This window comes from Macaca nemestrina, chromosome 3 (assembly GCF_043159975.1).
Source record: "Macaca nemestrina isolate mMacNem1 chromosome 3, mMacNem.hap1, whole genome shotgun sequence".
NCBI lineage: Eukaryota > Metazoa > Chordata > Mammalia > Primates > Cercopithecidae > Macaca > Macaca nemestrina.
This window is the reverse complement of record NC_092127.1, coordinates 43,000,116-43,018,734: the sequence shown is the minus strand read 5'-3', so window position 1 is coordinate 43,018,734 and position 18,619 is coordinate 43,000,116. Positions and strand designations below refer to the sequence as shown.

General features: G+C 38.6%; 1 protein-coding gene across 3 annotated transcripts in view; it reads right to left on the bottom strand.

Annotated features, from left to right (window-relative positions):
- Positions 1 to 18,619, bottom strand: part of LOC105463434 (tetratricopeptide repeat domain 29) — a 264,157-nt gene that overhangs the window by 35,896 nt on the left and 209,642 nt on the right. The window lies entirely within an intron of this gene.

The following is an 18,619-nucleotide window of genomic DNA, read 5'->3' as shown; positions in this document are numbered from 1 at the left end:
TAGCACCTAGCTCAGGCAGAAACAGTATTCAGTGAACAACTGGGTATTTGGATAAGTAAATGTGATACACAAAATCTTTATTTTTATTGAGAAGGGTATTCAAAGTACCAGACTTACAGTTCATTAGGGAAAATTTAAATTAGATATAAAATCATCCTAAATCTTTTTAAAATACTTTTTTATTTTTTTTTTATTTTTTAGAGATAGAGTCTCACTCAAGCCACTTCACTGCACCTAGCTGAATGCAGTGCGGTGGCTTGATCATAGCTCACAGCAGCCTTGAACTTCTGGGCTGGAGTGATCCTCCTGCCTCAGCCTCCCAAGTAACTGTAACTACAGGCACATGCACCACCATGGCTGGCTAATTTTTAAAAAATATCTTAGAGACGAGGTTTCATGTGCTGGTTCAAACTCCCAGGCTCAAACAACCCTCCTATGTCAGCCTCCCTAGGCGCTGGAATAACAGGCACGAGCCACCAACCATGGTGGTGCAATCTTATGCCTTAATGATTTCAGAGTTGAAGTCTGAATTGATCTTTCTGTCCTGGAAAAGTCATCCAGTAGTATGAACCTTACTTTGCCTTAGAAATGGAAGAATCTTTGTTTTCATATTTTGAGAAGAAGGCCGTTTTACTGCAAACACATGACACATAAGTAATATTTTAGATCCAGGGTGTGAAACTTTTAGATGACTATACGCAAGTATTTTTATGCTGGAATAAAAACTGAAGAACTTTGCTGCAGGAATAGCCACTGACTTTGGAGTAGGCTTTGCTTACCCAGTGAAAGACACAAATGCTTGGAGAGCCATTAAAAAACCTCAGAAGATATTGCATGGGTTTGGATGGCCATCGTTTCTTCAGGCCAAGGAACAAACAAAGTGTTCAGCCTATAATGTCCAACAATGGGCAGAGATATATTTTTTCTTTCTTTTCCAAATTATCTTAAAAAATCGTAGTTTTTTTTTTTTTTTGCTTTTGTTTTTTTTGGTTTTTTGCTTACTTTATTTGTCCCTTTTCTCCAATCCATGGAACATTGCCCTAATTCAGGTCATCATCTCTTCCCTAGATTATTGCAATAACTCTTAACTGGGATCTTTGCTTCTGGTCTCTCTTATCTCCAGTTCCTCCTCTACACTGCCACAGAGTTACATTTGCACATTCCCAAGAATCTCTGGCCATATTCTTAACATGTTCTAGCTGCCTGTACAACTGCAATACCTAAAACACACCATGTTCTCTCACGAGCCTTTGCCCTTTCTGGATTATCCTTTCTTTCCAGCTACTGGGTGAATTCCTACACTACTCCCATCACAACTTAAAAGCATTTCCACAGGAAGCTTCCCCTAAGTTAGGTGCTTCTCCTCAGCTCTTCATGGCACTGCATACCTTGATTTTAGAACTTATCAGATTCGACTAGGTGGCCAGTTCCTTCAGCCAAGGAACTTTATCATAATGGGAGTTAGCATTGTGGGAACTTAGTGGGTTCACATGCATTATCTCATTTAATTTATTGGGATAATATTATTATCCCCATATTACAGAAGCATACACAGAAGCACACAGTGTCTAAATGGCACAGCTGGTAAATGGTGAGGCCATGATTTGAACCTAGGTCATCTGACTCCAGAGTTGGCACTTTGCATCACTATTACATTTGCTGAATGAACCCTGCCTCCATGGAGTCTTCTCTCCTCACTTCCTTCCTTCCTTCCTTCCTTCCTTCCTTCCTTCCTTCCTTCCTTCCTTCCTTCCTTCCTTCCTTCCTTCCTTCTTTCCTTCTTCTCTTTCTCTCTTTCTGTCTGTCTTTCTTTCTTTTCCAAACTCAGCCTAGGGTACCTAGGTTGTACTGAAAAGTTAATTTTTTCTATTTTACTAGTGAAAAACCAATGTGTTTAATATTTGTTTTAGAAAATGCCTAGTCATTACAACTATTTAGTCCTTTCTGGGGCTAGGAAGCCCAGTGAGGGTTATGGGATAGCCGAGTTGCTTAAGGGCATAACTGGACATGAGGCTCTTGGGAGGTCACAGTCTGACTTCCAGCTTATGAGCAGGTGCACACTTTGTGACACTAGACTCTGCTGCAAGCCAACCACGAGCATTTCTCTGTGGCACTTTTGGAGTAGCAAAAGAACTGTATTGCGGGGGGTAACAAAGAACTCTAGAGGGACAGGTAAGAATTCTTCTTATTCTCTCTGTGAGGAAAGACTCCTTCCATCTTTTAGAGCTGAGATGGTATAGCTAACAGTTTGTCTAGTAAATATGTCTAATAATTAAAAGTAAAAGAAATACTTCAAAACATTGAAAAAAATTTGTATGCACCTCAGTGTAAACTAATCTTCCTTCATCTCTCCCTCCCCCACTTCCCTTCCCTTCCTTCCTTCGTTCGTTCCTTCCTTCCTTCTTTATTTCAATTCCTTCTTTCCTTTTCTACTCCTCCCCCTCGCCCCGCTCCCCTCCGCTCCCCTCCCCTCCCTTTCCCTCCCTTTCCCTCCCCTCCCACCCCTTCCCTGCCCTCCCCTCCCCTCTCCTTTCCTTTGTTTTCCTCCTCTTCCTTCCTCCTTTAAACCAAAATAGTTGATCTCAGTATTAGAATGAAGTAAAGATTAGATTAGATCAGGCTATGTATATAAAACATTTAAAATACTATAATCCGCTTTTCAGAAGAGATTTCAATGGAAATATAAAACAAACTAAGGCAACAGAAAACACAATGGAAAGAAAAATCCTCAGATAGAACTTTATAAGCAAAAACATCAGCTAACTTCCTGCCTGACATTACAAAAGAAATCAGTCCTTACGCTCTGGCCCTTTACTCTCCATCAGCATTAGTCAAAGACCTCTTGTCCTGCCGGGAAAGGCCAGGAAAAGACTTTAAATTTCATGTAGAAAACATTCTTGGGACATGCTTTTTTAAAAAAAGAAAATATGCAAGAAACCTTGAAAAACATTTTATAATTAGGCATTGGGAGGGTGGGTGAATGCAATACATAATTAATTTCATGAAGACAGATTTCATTTGAATACGTATTTTGAGTGTTCTAACTTGGGAAATTTCTATGTCTTCCCTTACAGATATCTGAAAATAAGTGCCTGGCTATGCTCTACCCAAGGTACGGTCACTCTGTTTTCAAGCTCAAAACAGATATTGATTTTCATTTCAAACTCTAATGCCAAAATTAGCAATGTCAGGTTGAATTAGGGGTGGATGATTTCGAGAGTTCAAAAGTGAACAAGCAGCACAACCAGACTGCTCTTTTTTTTTTTCTTTTATGTTTTAAAGACAACAAAACATGGAATGTAAGACGCTCTTTGGTTTTATGGTACTCCCAGAAACATTTAGTCCACCTTCACTCATATGTCTTTAGCACAGCAGTGTCCTTCAAGTGCCAAATTCCAGGTTGAATACATTTAGTTTGAATATTATTACAGATTGCTTTGGTTTCCTTCTGCTGAGAATTTTGCTTCTTATTTAGCTTTAGAAAACACAAAATTTATATGGCACTTTAAATTGATGGAGCATTTCATCTACATTGTCCCATCAAGAAGGTATTGCACAAATTACTGAATTGCTCCATGAGCAGTGTTTGAATCCTTTACATCTGGGGTTGATCTCAGGAAAATATTTACAAATTGGAGCTAGTGGGAACTTCCCTCACAAATTCCTTCTAATTAAGAGAGCAATTGATCAAAGGAATAGATAGAACCCATAATGGGAATATTTGAAGCATTCATTCAATCTAGGGAGCAAATGCCAACAAACTTACATCAACAGACATGATTTATTGGTAAAGAAGAGGGTCAATGCCAGAATGATCTGGAGATGGGAAGGAGGGAAAGGAAAGAGTATTGATATCCTCTGACATACTCCTATATCTGTACAGATAATATTCCAGTGTATCTGGTTTTTATTTATTTATACTCCAAATGAAGAAGGCTTTTGTTAGATGTTTCCTATGTGGAAATGTGTGCTTAGGATATGTACGCATAAGAGAGAGAGAGAGAGAGAGACGGAGAGAGAGAGAGTTGCCAGGCACGGTGGCTCATGCCTGTAATTCCAGCAGTTTGGGAGGCTGAGGAGGGAGGATCACTTGAGACCAGAAGTTCCAAATCAGCCGGGGCAACACAGTGAGACCCCCATCTCTTAAAAGAGAGAGAGAGAGAAAGAGAGAGAGGAGGAGGTGGATGAGGAAAGAAGGAGGTGGGTGGGAGGCAGAGAAGAAAGACGGAGAATGAATAGGTAAACAGTAGCAGAGATAGAAGCTACAGGCGCCTCAAATATGGACTTCCAGGGTAAAAAGAGATTCGTTTAGTAAATGCCTGCAATTTGCCAAGCCGTCTTCTTCCATACATTCTAGTTCTATGAAGGGGGTAGCACCATTATTAAATTACTCCATCAGGAGAGTGTGGAGTGACAGAAATCCCTCTGCTGAGCAGGATGGGTGGCAGCCTCTCTGTGGGCCCACAGGTGTTGTATATGCCTCTCTTGCCAACTATCAAAGTATGTTGTCAGTTGCTTCCTTGTCTGTGTATGAGCTCTCTGAGGGCAGAGATTACATTTATATTTTCATTTTATATTTGTAGGCCCTAGAAAATGTCTGGCTTACAGTTTCTATTTAAGTCATGTTTGAGGAATGAATGGCTAGTGTGTTATGTAGCTTCCCCAACAAGATGTGTGAGTTGTATTAAAGGTGGCGAGAGAGAGTCGTTCCCTCACACTCCAATATCTTAGGAATAAAAATCTGAAAATTTATGGGGACCATGGAGAAGAATCGCTGTCATTCATCATCAATAGCCCACTTAACCAAGATTCAGAGAACAAATAATTCTGAACATCAATACCCAGATGCCTGGTATGGTTATTAGACTACCACCAATTTCTATCAAGCACATGCCATGTTCACAGTTGGGGATATTGGACAAAGAGTCTAAGAAAGACAGTGGCAGATTTGAGAGGATTCCAGAAGTTGGTGGACTGATGAGTCAAGTAGGAGTGGAGCAAGAGCCTAGAGGAAGACGGCACAGGGCCTTTGGCTCAGACAATTGAAACTCTGGCCAAGTGAGAGAAAGTAGAAGAGATTTATTGGCAAGAACCAGAGCCTTCTGGAACTAGAAGGGGAAAATGAAATGCTGGCAGGTAGATAGAGAACCACTAGTCATGGAGCTGAGGCTGGCACATGAGTCTGAGCTTTGAGAGAGATAACTTCAGATTGATTAGCGATGGCAGCGTTCTCTGTTGGTTCTCTGTGGGGTGCAGCAAATAAAGTTTGGCTGAGCAAAAGAGAGAGGAAAAGAGAATGCAGTTTCCTTCCTGTTTTAGGATTAAATGAAATTGAGCTAAGGTCTGAACAAAGGTTAGACTTGTTTAGCTATATAGCCAAGCTTAATACGCGATAGGTGGAAGGTTGCTTAAACTACAGCTGATAGCAACAATTTTTGTGACTTTAGAAACCTCATGTCTTCTGATACACACTGATGTGCTCTTCTGACCACCCCACATTGACTCTCATGCTGTTTTCAACAATTCATATAATAGCATAGTCAATTGTCATTAGTGTGGAATACACAAAGGCTACACAATATTTTTAATAGTATTACATAAGGTTTATTATTCAAGTGTTAAGCTAAAAATGGTGATAGGTTAAATTTCTTTTGTTTTCCTTTTGCATTTAGTACTGGCTTCTAGTGCTAACACTGAAAGAACGGGCACTGTTACCTCACAATGTATTTCTCTTTTTGTCTAAAGAATGCCACAACAGGAAAACCTATTTGCAAAGAGATACTTTGCTTTCTATATTGCAATAGGGAGGCACAGCTAGTTTACTCTGTCTAAACTCCCAGTTCAGTGATTGATATTGAGAAAGAAGCTCAGTCTCCTAGAGTGAGTGGAGTTTATAGACTAGCCTTCAGCTTGTAGATCCTCTGTACCAGCCCTAGGGGAGGATAGATTTTATAAATAAAATATTTGTGAACAGCAGTAGTCACAGCATTATTACAAACTTAAAAAAAAGATATCAAAGGGCATGGTTATATGAAGTGAGCAACAAGTCAGCACTTGCTTCTCTGAACTGTCTAGGGCTACAACACTGTGTAGGACTCGTTAGTATGCTCAACAAAGAATGGAGAGTTGCATTAAGATTTAGAGATGTTAAAAATATCACAAATTCCAATTATACTTAGTACTGACTTTCCAACCAGCTCAACATTATGATGTTAGGTATTTGTATTTGTGAAGAAATTATGCAGTTTGAGAGTTGGATGGTGAGCCCTAAATTCAGGAAATTAAAATAGTCATAATTTTCTGTTTAGTTTGATCCTGTGCATATATGCAATCATAGAAAAATATTGCTTTACAAGTATTTTCCAGATAATTTTAGTTTAGACAAAAATACTATTTTCAGGCAATTTTTATTGTGTGCATGAGGAATTTGTCTGTCCCCTCCCCTGCCCCACCAGATGAAAGAGAGTGTGTTTAAAGAAATGTTGTAGGGAACAGTTCCTCACTTCTCCAGTTTTTTAGTTGGTCTAGTTTCTGCCACATACAAGCATGAATGAGATATAAATTTAGGGTTCTGGGAGAGTGATATCAGTAAGAGTGATATCAGTAAGAGTGATGTCAGTAAGATGGCTGACTAGAAACTCATAGTGCTCTTCCCTCCCTCCCCAAAAAAAGAATAACAATTACATTTGACCAAAATAATTAAAAGAGAGTGCTGTAGAACAGCAAAGCAGTAGCAGAAATCCTGTAGAACACAGAAACCCAAGATGGCCACACTGAGAAGGGAAGGACACATATCACCTCTACCACCCCATTCCCCAGATGTAATCAACTTAGAACCAGTAGAAACTTCTCCCTATGGAAGAAAGGTAGGAAAGAGGACCCCAGCATCCCCTATCACCACCGCGGACACCTGTAATTTTTACTACTAGAGACTCATGCAATCCTCAAGGGCTCTGAGCCTAGTCGAGAGAGCTCTTCAGAATCTGCACACTGAGCTACCCCCAGAGAAGGAGCTCATGATGTGTCCTGCTGTGTCCCCTACCTGGGTCATGCTGCTACTGCTCTGTACCATCTTGAAACTGGAACCACTGCAAGAGTGTGTGCCCTACTTCACGGGTGAGTAGCCATTACATCCTTCCATCCCTGAGGCTCAGCCACCACTGTACCACAGGAACCTGGTAGCATGCCATCCTCAATCAGAGCTTCTGCTATGCCCTGCCTCTTAGGGCTAAGCTATCACAGAGCTGCTCCGTTCACATCCATTCCAGTCACTGGTGCACCCTCCACTTAGGGTGAAGTTGCCCCACCCCTAGGAACATGGAGACTTTCACTGCTGGAGCAGTCATTCCCCTGGCTCTAGAGCAAATATGGTGTCCCACCCACTGGCAGCTTCAGGTCTTCTGCACACTGGAGCAGTTGTGCTCCCAATCCTACAGCTGATGCAGCACCCTGGGGACCTCAGGCCTCCAAAACACCGGGGCAATTGCATCTCCCAGCACAACATCTGATGTGGTACCCTACCCCTAGGGATCCAGAGGCTCCATTGACTCACGTAGGTGTGTTTTCTGGGGCCAAGAAGATGCGTTGCCTTACATCCCAGGAACTCAGAAGCTTGACTTAGAGATGCCAACCCAGTCATCAGACCAAATGGCCCCAGCACCCCAACTACCTGGAACTTGACTAGCTCCCCATAGTCTGAGCTGCCGAGGCACCTTACCTCTCTGGGGAATGGAGTCATTGCTGTGCTGTTCCCCACCCCCTGGAGCCCAAGTCACAGTGGCATCTTGCCATTCCTGGGTCCTTGCTGCTTTTGCATCTGCCTCACAGAGCCGAGGCTACTGCCATGTCCCACCATTCCAGGGTCCAGAGTCATCACTGTTTGGTATCACATATTCTGGAGCTTGGGCTGCCAGAGTGCCCTGTTGCTTCCAGACTCCAAATGGCAGCCGTGCCTTGCTCTGTGGGGTCTATGCCTCCAGAGCATCCCTCCTTCCCTGGAGATACACCAGTGCTATGAACTGACCCCAGAATCAGAACCACAGCTAACATCCCATCCCAGGGCCTGAGCTTCTAGGGTATGTTTTAGAACAAGACCCTGGCTTAATGTGAGAACTGCATCCACTCATGCCTTGGAGAGTGAGCCTGCATCTCAAGTTCCAGATGCTACAGTAGTTTCACAAGACCCTGAGCCCAGGAACCTGGCTCCACTGCCACTCCAAACACCTGTACCCTGGAACCCAGCACCACTGTGACTGCCCGTGAACCATGTCAGAACCAATACCAAGAGAAATCTCCTCAGGTAAGACTCTTCACTGTGACAATAACAAGAGGATCCCTAAAGCCCTTGCCTTAACAACCTATTCATCCACCATCACTGCCACAAAATCCTGCAGTCGAGACCAATGAGGCACCTGCAGCCCTCACTAACATTGACTGCAACTGAAGAAGCTACATGGAGACTACATCACGGTGCCCACGTGGAACAAGAGTCTTCACACCCTGCCCAACAGGCATTGTCTCAGGCCGATCTGCAGGTAAAAGTTCCCCTACCAAAGCTACCTTGTGAAATTTAGAAGAAGTGACCAAATGTGCAGATGTCAATGCAGGGACACAAGACACATGAAATAATAAATTAACATGGCATCACCAAAAAACACAATAATTCTCTAGTAACTTACCCCCCAAAAATAGAAATCTATGAATTACCTGAAAGAAAATTCAAAATAATGATCTTAAGCAAACAGTAAGATACAATAGAGAGATGAGCTAATGAAATCAAGAAAATAATTTATGATCTGAATGTGAAATTCAACAAAGAGATATACATTGGCTGGATGTGGTGGCTCATGCCTATAATCCTGGTGCTTTGGGAGGCCAAGGCAGAACGATTGCTTTTAGCCAGAAATTCAAGACCAGTACTGACGACATAGTGAGACCCCATTTCTACCAAAAAAAAAAAAAAAAAAAAAAAAAAAAAAAAAAAAAAAACAACCAGGTGTGGTGGTACATGTTTGTAGTCCTCATGAGGCTGAGGTGGGAAGATCGCCTGAGCCCACGAGTTGAAGGCTACCATGAGCTTTGATCTCACTGTTGCACTCCAGCCTGTGTGACTGAGTAAGACCCTGTCTCAAAATGAACTAAAAAGACATCATATAAAGAACCAAACAAATTTGGAGCTGAGGAACTGAATCAACAAAATAAAAAATATAATAAAGAGATTCAACAGCAGGCTAGATTAAGGTGAAGAAAGAATCTGTAAAGTTGGAGATAGGTCTTTTGAAATGACTCCATCAGAGGAAAAGAAAAAAAAAAGAGTGAAAGAGTGAAGATAGCCTATGGGACTTACGGCATAGTATTAAATTTATTTATTTTATTTATTTTATTTATTTTTTTGCATAATGGGAGCTCCAGAGAAGCTGGAGAGACAGAGAAAGGGACAAAAAGCATACTTAATCAAATAATGGCTAAAACTCCCCAGGTCCTGGGAGAGATAAGGACATCCAGATTGATGAAATTAAAAAAGTTCTCAAGTAGATTCAACCCAAAGGGGTCATCTTCAAGGCACATTATAATCAAGTTGACAAAAGTCACAGAGAATTTTAAAAGCAACAAGAGAACAACATCAAGTCATATATAAAGGAATCCTCAGTAGACTATCAGCAGATTTTTCAGCAGAAACCTTGCAGGCCAGGAGAGAATGGGATGATATATTCAAAGTGCTGAAAGAAAAAACTGCCAGCCAGGAATACTATACCATTTATGAAGCTTTCCTTCATAATGAAGGAGAAATAAAGTCTTTTTCAGGTAAACAAAAACTGAGGGAATTTATTACCACTATACCTGCTTTTTTTTTTTGGAAACGGAGTCTTACTCTGTTGCCCTAGGCTGGAGTGCAGTGGCACGCTCTCGGCTCACTGCAAGCTCCGCCTCCCGGGTTCACGCCGTTCTCCTGCCTCAGCCTCCCAAGTAGCTGGGACTACAGGCGCCTGCCACCAGGCCCGGCTAATTTTTTGTATTTTTAGTAGAGATGGGGTTTCACAGCGTTAGCCAGGATGGGCTCAATCTCCTGACCTTGTGATCTGCCCGCCTCGGCCTCCCAAAGTGCTGGGATTACAGGCATGAGCCACTGCGCCCGGCCCTATACCTGCCTTTTAAGAAACATTTAAGAATGTTCAAGCCAAAAGGAAAAGATAATAATTACTATCATTAATACATTTAAAAACAAAATTTACTAGTAGAGATAAATACATAGTCAAATCTAGAATACTCTTATACTGTAATGGTGGTATGTTAATCACACATATATCTCTAGTATGAAGGTTAAAAATAAAAATGACCAAAACAACTGAAGCTACAATATGTTGTTAAAAAATGTACAATATAAAATGATGTAAATTGTGACATCAAAAACATAACTTGTTGAGGAAGGAGGGTATAAGTCTAGAGGTTTTGTGTGCAACAGAGGCTAAATTATTATCAGCTTAAAATAGCAGATTATAAGTTTTTTATGTAAGCTTCATGATGATCACAAAACAAAAAACTATAGCAGATATACAAACAATAAAGAGAAAGGAACCTAAGCTTTTCAATACAGAAAACTATTAAATCACAAAGGTAGACAACAGGAGAGGAAGAATGGAACAAAAGACTTATAAAACAATCAGAAAACAAATAACAAAATGGCAGTGATAAGTCTTTGCCTATCAATAATAATTTTGAATGTAAATGGATTAAATTCTCCAATCAAAAGATACAGAGTGGCTAAATGAATTAAAAACAACACCTAAATATTCACAAAAAGCCCTGTTTAAGCTTAAAGACACATACTGGCTGAATGTGATGAAAGAAGACACCCCACATAAATGGTAACCAAAAAAGAGCAGGAGTGACTACACTTATATTGGATAAGATAGACTTCAAGTCAAAAACTGTCACAGGATACAGAGATGTTCACTATTTAGTGATAAAGGTGTCAATTCATCAAGAGGACATAATCATTGTAAATATATATGCACTCAACATTGGAGCACCTTAATACACAAAGCAAATATTGATGAACGCAAAGAAACAAATAGATAGCAGTACCATAATGGTAGCAGATTTCAATACCCCACTTTAAGCAATGGATAAATCAATAAGACATAAAATTAATACAGAAATAATGGTACTAGAATTGCGCTTTTGACTAAATGGACTTACAGACATATATAGAACTTTCCATCAAACAGTAGAAAATACACATTTTTCGCTAGTGGACATGAAACTTTCTTCAGGACAGACAATATATTAGGCCACAAAACAAGTCTTAACAAATTTTAGAAGACTGAAATCATATCTAGTATCAATTTAGACCACAGTGGTATGAAAATAAAAATCAATAACACAAGGTATCTTGGAAAATTCACAAATTGTGGAAATTAAACAACATCCTCCTGACCAACCAACGGATCAAAGAGAAAATCTAAAGGGTAATTAAAAATATCTTGAGACAAATGACAATGGAAATACAGGATACCAAAATCTGTGTTTTGGTGATACACCAAAATCTGTGTTTTTGGTGATACACCAAAAACCATTCTAAGAGAGACATTTGTAGCAATAAACACTTACATCAAAAAAGATGAAAGAGCTCACATAAATAGTTTAACATTATACCTCAAGGAACTAGAAAAAGAAGAACTAAACAGAAGGAAGGAAATAATAAAAATCAGAACAGAAATAAATCAAATATACAATGGAAAAATCATGAAATGAATCAATAAAACTAATAACTGTTTTGTTTTGAGAAAATAAACAAAATTGACAGACTCTCAGCTAGTCTAAGGAAAAAGAGAGAAGATGCAAATAAAAAATGAAAGTCCAGAAATTATAACAGATGCCTCAGAAATAAAAATGATCATAAGAGATTACTACAATTATATGTCAATACATTGGATAACCTAGATTAAAAGGATAAATTGCTAGAAAAATAAAACCTACCAAGACTGAGTCGGGAAGAACTAGAAAGGCTGAACACAGATTTGGATATTTTTTAAACAAATAAAAGCCCAGATAGCATAACAGATAAATTCTAGCAAACATTCAAAGAAGAATTATACTAATACTTCTTAAACTCTTCTGACCAATAGTGTTAGAGGGAGTACTTCCAAACATATTTTATGAAGACAGCATTACCTTGATACCAAAGCCAAAGAAGATCTCACAAGAAAAGAAAGCTACAGGCCAATTTTTCTGGTGAATGTTGATGCAAAAATCCTCAATAAAATATCAGCAAACCAATTTTAGCAACACATCAAAAAAGTGTATATCCTGACCAAGTGGGATTTATCCCTGGCATATAAGGCTGGTTTAACATATGCAAATCAATCAATATGATACATCACATTAACAGAATGAAAGATTAAAATCACATGATTATCTCAATTGACACAGAAAAAGCATTTGACAAAGTTTAACATCCTTTCTTGATAAAAACTCTCAATTGTTTATGTATAGAAGGAAAGTACCTCAACATAATAAAGGCCATTTATTAAAATCTCACAACTAACATAAACATGAAGAAGGAAAAGCTGAAAGCTTTTCCACTAAGATCTAGTATAAGACAAGATGCCCATTGTTATCTCTTCTATTTAACATAGTATTGGAAGTAGTAGCAAGAGTAACCAGAAAAGGAAAAGAAATACAAGATACCCAAATCAGAAAGAAAGAAGTAAAATGATCTCTGCAGATGACATGATTCTGTATGTGAAAAAACCACAAAAGAATGATTTGAACCAATAAATAGAATCAGTAAAATTGCAGGATAAAAAAATCAACATACAGTATCAGTAGCATTGCTATACACAAATAGCAACCTAATTGAAAAAGAAAGTTTTAAAAATCCCATTAATAATAGCATAAAAAAACCTAGGAATAGGCCGGGCGCGGTGGCTCACGCCTGTAATCCCAGCACTTTGGGAGGCCGAGGCGGGCGGATCACAAGGTCAGGAGATCGAGACCACGGTGAAACCCCGTCTCTACTAAAAATACAAAAAATGAGCCAGGCGCAGTGGCAGGCGCCTGTAGTCCCAGCTACTCGGGAGGCTGGGGCAGGAGAATGGCGTGAACCCAGGAGGCGGAGCTTGCAGTGAGCCAGGATCGCACCACTGCACTCCAGCTTGGGCGACAGAGCAAGACTCCGTCTCAAAAAAAAAAAAAACAACCTAGGAATAAATTTAACCAAGGAAATGAAAAGTCTCTATATTGAAAACTATAAAACATTGATAAAAGAAGTTGAAGAAGACACAAATGGAAAGATATCCTGTCCTCATAGATCAGAAGAATTAATATTATTAAAATGTCCATACTATCTAAGCAATATACAGTTTTAATGCAATCCTTATCAAAATTCGAATGATATTCTTCACTGAAACAGGAAAAAAATCCTAAAATTTGTGTGGAAGCACAAAATATTCTGAATAGCCAAAACAACTCTAAGAAAGAAAAACAAAATTGGAAGTATCACACTTTTTCATTTAAAATTATATTACAAAGCTACCATACTCCAAAAAATATGGTACCATCATAAAAACAGACGTATGGTAGTAGAGCAGAATGAATAGCCAAGAAATAAATCCAAACATATACAGTCAACCAATTTTTGACAAAGGTACCAAGAGGACAAAATGGGAAAAATCATAGTCTCTTCAATAAACGGTGCTGGGGAAATTGGATTTTCACATACAAAAGAATGAAATTGTATGCTTATGCCATATAACAATGAACTCAAAATGAATAAATGACTTAAATATAAGAGCAAAATATATGAAATTCCTAGAAAAGACATAGGAGAAAAACCTGGACACAGCAAAGAAAAAAATCAACAAAATGAAGCACTAGCCTATAGATCAGGAAAAATATTTGCAAATTATACATTTAATAAGGGGTTAACATTCAAAATTTGTAAAGAAGTAATGCAACTCAATAGGGGAAAAAAACAAATAACCCAATTTAAAAATGAGCAAAAGACCTTAATGGATCTTTCTCTAAAGAAGACATAAAGATGCCCAAGAGTTACACAAAAATGTGCTCAACACCATTAATCAGGCAAATTAAAACCACTATGAGATACCACCTCACACTCCTCAGGATGGCTATTATCAAAATGTCAAAAGATAAATGTTGGAGAGGGTGTGGAGAAAAGGGAACTCTTGTATATTATGGGTGGGAGTATAGATTGGTATAGTAATTCTGAGAAACATTATAGAGGTTTCTAAGGAAATTAAATATAGAACTACCATATGACCCAGCAATCCCTCTTCTGAGTAGGTACCCAATGTAAATGGAATCATCACCTCATGAAGATATCTGTACTCCTTGAAATCCATGAAGATATCTGTTAATTGCATCATTATTCACAATAGCCAAGACATTGAAACAACCTAAGTGTCCATGCATGGACAAAGAAATAAAGAAACTGTGGCACATATATATAATGAAATGTAATTCATCCCTAAAGAAGAACAAGATATTGCAATTTGCCACAACATGGATGAGTCTGGAGGGCACTATATATATATATATATACATACATATATATATATATATATATACATATATATATATATATACACACACACTTTTTTTTTTTTTTTAGACAGGGTCTTACTCTGTCACCCAGGCTGGCGGGCAATGACACAATCATGGCTCACTGAAGTCTCTACTTCCCAGGCTCAATCAATGCTCCCACCTCAGCCCCTGAGTAGCTGGGACTACAGGCGTGCACCAACCACCATGCCCAGCAAATTTTGTAGACAGGTTTTCACTATGTTTCTCAGTCTAGTCCCAAACTGGGTTCAAGCAATTCGCCTGTCCCAACCCTGCAAAGTGCTGGGTTTACAAGTGTGAGTCACCATGCATGGGCTGGAGGACATTAAGCTAAGTGACATAAATGAAACACAAAAAGAAAAATCGTGTATGATCTCACTTATATGTGGAATGTAAAAAAATTTAAATACTCCAGAAAAAGAGAACAAGAGAGTGGTTACCAGGGGTGGTAGTTTGTGGGGGAGGCACTGGTGAGGAAATGGGGAGAAGTAAATCAGAGGATAAAAGTAGCAGACATGTAAGATGAACAAATTAGAGATCTAATATATCACATAAGGACTATAGGTAATAAGATTGTCTATGGGATTCATGCTAAATGAGATTTTAGCTGCTCTTGCCACAAAATCAAGAAGAAATAGGTAAGTACGTGACATGATGGATATGTTATTTTGCTTCATGATAGTAACTTTTTTTTTTTTTACTATATATGTATATATATCCCAAAATACTATGTTATATACCTTAGATGTACCCAATAAAATTTATTTTTAAAAATATTCTTTAAAAAATTAGGGTTCTATATCACAAATCCAAAGTTTGCACAAAGTATGAACCAAAACCAAGTCTACCCTGTTCCAAAAGCTAGTTTATTTCTGGAAGCTGCAACCCCAAAAGACTTTTGATCTTAAACATGTATCTCAACCTATTATAGGTTACTAAAATTCAATTCTTATGTTTAAACAGAATTAGAACATGTGATTATGTTTAAGAAATTCTTTAGTCAGGCCGGGTGCAGTGGCTCACGCCTGTAATCCCAGCACTTTGGGAGGCCGAGACAGGCAGATCACAAGGTCAGGAGATCAAGACCATACTGGCTAACACAGTGAAACACCGTCTTTACTAAAAATACAAAAAATTAGCTGGGCGTGGTTGTGGGTGCCTGTATTCCCAGCTACTTGGGAGGCTGAGGAGGAAAATGGTATGAAACCAGGAGGCGGAGCTTGCAGTGAGCCGGATTGAGTCGCTGCACTCCAGTCTGGGTGACAGAGAGAGATTTTGTCTCAAAAAAAAAAAAAAAATTTCGCAGTCAGATTCAAATGTCTACTTATTTTATTATGCTCATGATGTAGAAATCCTATCAAGTAGACATTATATCCATGAAGTTCAAAATGATACTGTGAATGAAATTAGCAAAAACAGAATAAAATTAGGCTTCTGGAATCTAACATAATTTTGTATAAGAAATATATTGTGAAGACTGTTTAAAGTTTCACTGTCTGTTTAGGGTGATGGTAAAAGCATAGTTCTCTAATAGCATTAAGACAAGTTGCCTCCATATGGACAAGTTGATTTTCAATACAAACTAACCTGGGGAAGTTTTCCTTGATTATTCCTCCAAATATGTTTTCCAAGCTTTTAGAATTGTCTTCTTCCTCAGGAACATTGATTATTCTTAGGTTTGGTCATTTAACATAATCCCAGACTTCTTAGAGTCTTTGTTCATATTTTTTTAATTCTTTTTTTCTTTGTCTTTGTTGGGTTGGGTTAATTCAAATATCTTGTCTTTGAGCTCTGACTTTCTTTCTTCTACTTGTTTGATTCTATTGCTGAGACTTTCCAGAGCATTTCACATTTCTAAAAGTGTGTCCAAAGTTTCCTAAATTTTTTATTGTTTTTTTCTTTAAGCTATCTATTTCCATGAATACTTCTCCTTTCACTTCTTGTATTATTTTTTGGATTTTCTTGCATTGGGCTTTGCCTTTCTCTGGTCCCTCAGTGATTTACCTAATAACTAACCTCCTGAATTCTTTCTCAGGTAAATCAGGGATTTCTTCTTGGTTTGGATGCATTGCTGGTGAACTGGTCCAATTTTTGGGAGGTGTTGAAGAGCTTTATTTTGTCATATTACCAGGGTTGTTTTTCTGGTTCCTTCTCATTTGGGTAGGCTCTGTCAGAGGGAAGGTTTAGGGCTGTAGGCTGTTGTTCAGATTTTTTTTTTTGTCCCAGGGGGTGTTCCCTTGATGTAGTACTCTCCCCGCTTTCCTATGGATGTGGTTTCCTATGAGCCCAACTGCAGTGATTATTGTCTCTCTTCTGGGTCTAGCTACCTAGAGAGTCTACCTGGCTCCAGGCTGGTACTGGGGGTTGTCTGCACAGAGTCCTGTGATGTGAACCACCTATGAGTCTCTCAGCTGTTGATACCAGTGCCTGTTGCTAGAGACCTAGATATCCAAATACAAGAAGCACAAAGAGCACCTGGGAAATTAATGGCAAAAGGATCTTTGCCTAGGCACATTGTCATCAGGTTATCCAAAGTTAAGATGAAGGGAAGAATCTTAAGAGCTGTGAGACAGAAGCACCAGGTAATCTATAAAAGAAAACCTATCAGATTAACAGCAGATTTCACAGCAGAAACTCTAAAAGCTAGAAGGGATTGGGGCACCATCTTCAGCCTCCTTAAACTAAACAATTACCAGTCAAGAATTTTGTATCCAGTCAAACTAAGCATCATATATGAAGGAAAGATACAATCTTTTTCAGACAAACAAATGCTGAGAGAATTCATCATTATCAAGCCACCACTACAAGAACTGCTAAAAAGAGCTCTAAATCTTGAAACAAATCCTGGAAACACATCAAAATGAAACCTCTTTAAAGCATAAATCACACAATACCTCTGAAACAAAAATACAAGTTAAAAAGCAAAACCAAAAACCAAAAAAAAAAAAAAAACCAAAACAACAAAGTACACAGGCAACAAAGAGCACAATGAATGCAACAGTACTTCACATCTCAATACTAACATTGAATGTAAATGGCTTAAATGCTGCACTTAAAAAGTACAGAACCACAGAATGGAGAAGAACTCACAAACCAACTATTTGCTGCCTTCAGGAGACTCACCTAGAACATACGGACTCACATAAACTAAAAATAAAGGAGTGGAAAAAGGCATTTCATGCAAATGGACACCAAAAGCGAGCAGGGGTAGCTGTTCTCATATCAGACAAAACATACTTTAAAGCAACTGCAGTTAAAGAGACAAAGAGGGACATTATATAATGATAAAAGGCCTTGTCCAACAGGAATATATGACAATTCTAAACATATATGCACCTAACACTGGAGCTCCCAAAATTATAAAACAATTACTAACAGACCTAAGAAATGAATTAGACAGCAACACAGTAATAGCAGGGGACTTCAGTACTCCACTGACAGCACTAGACAAATCATCAAGACAGAAATTCAACAAACAAGCAACGGGTTTAAACCATACCTTGGAATAAATGGACTTAACAGATATATACAGAATGTTTCATCCAGCAACCACAGAATACACATTCTATTCAACAGTGCATAGAACTTTTTCCAAGATAGACCATAAGATAGGCCATAAAATGATTTAAGAAATTAATTTAATTCTTAATAATTTAAGAATTAAAATAATTAATAATTCTTAATAATTTAAGAATTTAAAATAATTTAATCAATTAATTTAAGAAAATTGAAATTATATCAAGCACTCTCTCAGACTACAGTGGAATAAAACTGGAAATCAACTCCAAAAGAAACCTCCAAAGCCATGCAAATACATGGAAGTTAAATAATCAGCTCCTGAATGAGCATTGAGTCAAAAACGAAATGAAGATGGAAATCAGAAAATTCTTCCAACTTAACGACAATAATGACACAACCTATCAAGACCTCTGGGACACAGGCCAGGCGCGGTGGCTCAAGCTTGTAATCCCAGCACTTTGGGAGGCCGAGACGGGTGGATCACGAGGTCAGGAGATCGAGACCATCCTGGCTA